The following is a 6,103-nucleotide window of genomic DNA, read 5'->3' on the forward strand; positions in this document are numbered from 1 at the left end:
AGGGGCAACAGCTCCGTCCTGAGAAGACAGCTGGGCGAGACTCACGGCACTGCACTCATCAGGAAGCCGCTCCCAAGACAGGGTAGGGAGAGCGCTGGGCGTTTCAGAGATGAGAATGGTGAACTGGCCTTCATCTTTTGTGCCTCTACCCCAAACCTCTCTGCAAAGAGAGGAACGCTCCCTATAACAGCTAATATGGATTTCACCTGGCATGACTGTAAACCTTGCCGTGAAATGAAGGCATTTAATACTTCTAGCCACGATGGGACGCAGCTGCTCTTATATTCCCCTTTAGAGATGAGAAAACAGACGCTCAACGAGGCATCGTAATTGGCTCCAGTTGTGCATCTGGAAGGAGAAGAACCGGGAATTCAAACCCATCCTTTTCTTTTTCTTCTTTTTAAAAAGTGGCTTTGTTGCCATATAATTTACCTGCAAAGTTTTGGCAAATGTGTAGAGATGGTCCCATGACAGCATTATTACCTAGGGCATTTAAATTACCCCGACAAATTAACTCATGCCCCTCTGCAGCCAGCCCGCTCCCCCAGGCCCTTCCCAGGAGCCACCTGTCAGCTTCTGACACTGCTGGTTGCCTTTCCTAGAATTCCATTTTTTTTTTTTTTTTTTTTTAAAAGGACAGTCTCTTTCCGTCGCCCAGGCTGGAGTGCAGTAGCACAATCTTGCTCTCTGCAACCTCCGCTCCCCGGGTTCAAGAGGTTTTCCTGCCTCGGCCTCCCGAGTAGCTGGGATTACAGGTGCGCCCAAGACCACGCCCAGCTAATTTGTGTATTTTTAGTAGAGAAGGGGGTTTCTCCACGTTGGCCAGGCTAGTGTCAAATCCCTGATCTCAGGTGATCTGCCTGCCTCAGCCTCCCAAACTGCTGGGATTACAGGCACGAGGCACGACTCCTGGCCCCTAGAATTCCCTCTAAATGGAATCACATAGAATTTGATATTTTGCACGTGCCTTCCTTCACTTACCACAGTGCTTTGGAGGTCCATCCACGCTGTCTCTAAGATCAGTGGCTGGCTCCTGGTTTTGCCAGTAACTGTTGGTGTGTGTTTGCACTGATGGATATTTGGGCCGTTCCGTCTTCCACTATTATGCATGAAGCTGCTGGAAATACTTGGATACAAGTCTCTGTGTGAACCTAAGTATTTAGTTTGTGCAAATACCTCGGAGCAGGATTACTGGGTCGTATGGTAGATACATGTTTACCTTTTTAAGAAACTAAGACTGTTTTCTAGAGTTGCTGAACCATTTTGCAAAGTCCTTCAACTTTGCTTTTCTTTTTCAAAATCAAGTCTTTACACCCAGGAAGATGTATACCGTTTTATTCTTTTGGGTCTCTGATTTCTTTCATCCGCGTTCTGTAGGTTCCGCATGCACATGCTGCACTGCTTCTGTCGGATTTATATCTAGCTATTTCCTGATTTTTGGTGCTATTGTAATTGACAATGCTTAGAATTTTTCAATTTCTAGTTGTTCACTGCAGTGGTAATAAAGTTAAATTTTGTATGTGGAATTTATATACTGAATATTAATATATTAAATGTAACATTAATATATTAAATTTAGTATTTGTAGTTTTGGGTTTTTTTGTTTGTTTGTTTTTTGAGGCCAAGTCTTGCTCTGTCACCGAGGCTGGAGTGCACTGGTACAAACACTGCTAACTGCAGCCCCAACCTCCTGGGCTCAAGTGATCCTCCCACCTCAGCCTCCCACAGCATGCTTGACCACCTCCAGCTAATCTTTACATCTTTTTGTAGAGACTGGGTGTTGCTACGTTGCCCAGGCTGGTCTTAAACTCCTGGGCTCGAGTGATTCTCTTGCCTCAGTCTCCCAAAGTGCTGGAATCACAGGTGCGAGCCACCGTGCCCAGCCTCGTATTTTTTGAAGATTTCTTAGGCTTGCCTAGCTAGTTAATCTTGTCATTGGCAAATAAAGACAGTTTTATTCCTTTTCAAATCTGAACAACTTCCTTTTTTTTTTTTTTCTTTTGCCTAATTGCACCAATAGGATGAGGAATAAAAGTGACAGGAGCAATGTCACTTCCTGGGTTGGGTAAATGTGCTGTACTGATGTGACCAGCACACTGGGGGGAGCTGCCTGAATGCTCCACAGAAACATCACGGCTGACCCCGCTTACCTGTGGTTTTGCTTACCGCTGTTTCAGTGACCCGTGGTCAGCTGAGGTCTGAAAATACTAAATGGAATATTCCAGAAAAAATTCGTAAGTTGTAAGTTGCACACTGTTCCTATTGTGATGACATATTGTGCCATCCCGCTCTTTCCCTTCTTCATCACAAGGGCGAGTACGGTGCAGTAAGGTATTTAAAGAGACGGCGCAGGCACATGACTCTTGCTTCAGACTGTTGTTACAACTGTCCCAGTTACTCTGTTACTGTTCTTCTCTTACTGTGCCTGGTTCATAAATGAAGCGTTGTGGTAGGTATGAAAGTAGAGCAGGACTTTCCATACTATCTGGTTTCAGGCATCCACTTCCGGTCTTGCGATCTATCTCCCACAGATAAGGGGGACGGAAACCGAGGTGTCTGAGACAGTTCTGAATCCATTAATTTGCCAAGGTTAAGGGCAAGGCCTGGGAGGCAAAATGAAACACGACAAAACGGGGGGTCACTGAACCCGTCCGTGGTTTGTGCCTTTCTCTAGACGACTTTGAGGGCTTCCCTGTTTAAAGGGGAAAAGCAGGCTGCAGGGGAATGAGGGAGGGTCCGGTCCCAGTACTGACTCCATGGGCAAGAGAGGAGGAGCAGAAGGGAACAGTCAATCATGTATTCTCCGGCGCTCAGTAAACGGGCACTTCATGTAAGATAAGGTGAGCACAGAAGCCACCTGCGGAGGTCTTAACCTCTCCTCTGTCGCGATCTGCTTCCGAACAAAAGCCAAGGCATGGCTCTGCTCTCAGCTTCCTCTCTCCCCCCTTTCGGCAAAGTGAATTGGGGTTTTCATTTTCCTTTCACAGCACCTACTGTATTTTTGCAACTTCTATGTGGTTCAAAATCTTATTTCAAAAGAAAAAATGGTGGGAAAAAAGGGCTGAAAACAGACACCCTTGCCTCGTCCCTTAGGGGGAAAGCATTCAGTCTTCGACTTAGTTGTGGATTTCTCACAGGTGCCCTTCATTGGGTTAAGGACGTTCCCTAAGGGTTTTTTTTTTTTTTTTTTCCTTTTGTTTTGAATTGGATGAATGGGTGTTAGATTCTGTCAAATGCTTTTTCTGTATCTTTTGAGATTATCATGCTTTTCCTCCATTTTAGGCTTTTTTTTTTTTTTTTTTTTTTTTTTTTTTTTTGAGATGGAGTCTCATTCTGTCGCCCAGGCTGGAGAGCAATGGCATGATCTCGGTAAACTGCAACCTCTGCCTCCTAGGTTCAAGTGATTTTCCTGCCTCAGCCTCCTAAGTAGTTGGGACTACAGGCATGTGCCACCATGCCCAGCTAGTTTTTTGCGTTTTTAGTTGAGACGGGGGTTTCACCATGTTGGCCAGGCTGGTCTCTAACTCCTGACCTCAAATGATCCGCCCTCCTCAGCCTCCCAAAATGCTGGGATGACAGGCGTGAGTCATCGCATCTGGCCCCTTTTTAGTCTTAATATAAAATATTATTTCATTAATTGATTTCCGAATATTGAACTAACCCTGCATTCCTAGGATAAACCACACTTACTGTGAGGTATTCTTGTCAGAGGTGTCTGAACCAGAGTGACTCCATCTTGAATTGCAGCTGGGTAAAGCAAGGCTGACCCCTGCTGGGCTGCATTCCCAGGAGGTGAAGGCATTCTTGGTCACAGGATGGGACAGGAGGTCGGCACAAGACACAGGTCATGCCTTGCTGGTAAAACAGGCTGCAGTAAAGAAGCCGGCCAAAACCCACCAAGACCAAGACGGCCACAAGGGTGACCTCAGGCTGTCCTCACCGCTCCCCTCCTGCAAGTGCCTTGACAAAGGCCAGAGCAATGTCAGCAAGTTACCCTACGTGCTCTGAAGAGGGGAGGCGTGAGTAATCCATCCCTTGTTTAGCGTATGAGAAAATAACCATACAACACAAAAAGGGACCAGCAGCAGCCCCGGGCCGCTCTGCCTTGGACTTGACATTCTTTATTCGTTTACTTGCCTAGTAAACTTGTTGTCACTTTATTCCATGGACTCGCCGGGAATTCTTTTCTCGTGGGAGATCCAAGAACCCTCTCTTGGTGATCTGGGTGGGGACCCCTTTCTAGTAACATTCTAATTTTCAATTATTGATGAATTGCGCTTGATAATCTGTGCTAAGGATTTCTGCATCGTCATGAGGGATACTGGTCTGCATTTTTTTCTGGAAGGTATTTGTCTGGTTTGGGTATCAGTATAGTGGTGTCCACATAAAATGGCTTGGCAAAGTGTTCCCAACTCCGAGAGTCGTGGAAGGTTTTGTGCGGGTTTGGTGTTACTTCCCCCTTAAGTGTTTGGTACAATTCACCAGTGAAGCCATCTGGGCCTGCCGTTTTGTGTGAAGGTGTTTTATTTTTGCTTTATTTAACTATCTTAACAGCGTGAAGGGATAACTTACCTTGAGATTTATCAATTTAAAGTGTACTGGGGCTGGGGCGGTGGCTCATGCCTGTAAAAGGCTGGTGGATCAACTGAGATCAGGAGTTTGGGACCAGCCTGGCCAACATGGTGAAACCTCATCTCTACTAAAAATACAAAAATTAGCTGGGTGTGGTGTCGCATGCCTGTAATTCCAGCTACGCGGGAGGCAGAGGCAGAATTGCTTGAGCCTGGGAGGCGAAGGTTGCAGTGAGCTGAAATCATGTCACTGCACCCCAGCCTGGGAAACAGAACAAGACTCTGTCTCCAAAGAAAAAGCATACTGGAAGACAGGATGAACATGTGAAATGAAATAAACTGAATCTTGGCTTTTTGTCCAGTCAGATGAGTTGCATGCTGGACGTGAGTGTGGAGCAGGCAGTTACTACCCCCGAGTCCCGCATGTCACGGCTTCTTAAAGAGAGTCAAGAGCTTACGTGCAGTTCCTTATCCCGGCCCCACCTCGGCCGATGTGCCCTGGGTTCTTCTGGGAAGGCTTTCCTGTGGATCCTTGCTGAGGACGCCTGGTTCTCCTTGCTGCTCACTCTCGGGAGTCTCCAGGGGCCCTGCTGTGGCATCTGTGTTCCGGAGTGGCCTCCTCCTGCAGGGCTGTCTTGGTCAGACTCCTAGCAGGAACACATGGCGCCCGAATGAGGGTCATCGAAGGAGGCTTCAGTGAAGGGAACTGTTTACTAGGGGTGAGCGAGCAGGGTGTGGGGGCTGCACAGGGGCCAGCTGTGGCATCTGGAGCAGTGGACAGTGGAGCTGTCACAGTCCCAGGCCAGAAGGGACCAGGGGAGGGGGAATCGACCCAGACACTGGGAGTGACGCCGAAGAGGCTGCCTTGAGAGGCAAGTGCCAGAGGGAGTCAGGGACTCCCCGGGAGCCATCCCAGAGGGCACAGAGGAGGTTCACTGGGTTGGGACGGGAGGCGGGGTAGGAGAGTGGGTCTGAAGGGTAAGAGGCCGACGTGGGCGCACCTGGCCTGATTCTGCTCTCCTCATCTTCTTTCCCTCTCTGGCCGCCCCTGTCCTGTCTCCAGTTGAGTTCTTTCTTGGCCAGTGCCTGCCTTCCTGGCATTTGCAGTTCCAGTGATGGGGATTGTCCCACATGTCCCCTGGAGCGACTGCCTCTGCTCCTGTGGATTCACCAGACACACTAAAGACACCAGCTCAGCCTGACCTCTCACCTGTGCGCCTCCTTACCACGTCTTCCAGAGGCCTCCCCGGGGATGAGCAGCAACGACCGGGAGCCTGGGTGCCCATGGTGCGTCGGGTAGCGTTCTGAGACCCTGGCGGGCGCCCGGTCACTTACCATTCACTGCAGCCCTGGGATGGAACCTGCGGTTAGCTTCCTTTTGCAGACGAGGATGCTGGTGCACAGGAAAGTTAGGCCATTTGTCTACGGACGTACGGCTGGAAGGGGACAGAGCCGGGACTGGGCTTGCAGTGCTTTCAGACCCTCCCTTTCTGACCACAGCACTCGTGCCCTTGGAGCGCCTTGAGACTGAA

This window comes from Saimiri boliviensis, chromosome 17 (assembly GCF_048565385.1).
Source record: "Saimiri boliviensis isolate mSaiBol1 chromosome 17, mSaiBol1.pri, whole genome shotgun sequence".
In the NCBI taxonomy this organism is placed as follows: domain Eukaryota; kingdom Metazoa; phylum Chordata; class Mammalia; order Primates; family Cebidae; genus Saimiri; species Saimiri boliviensis.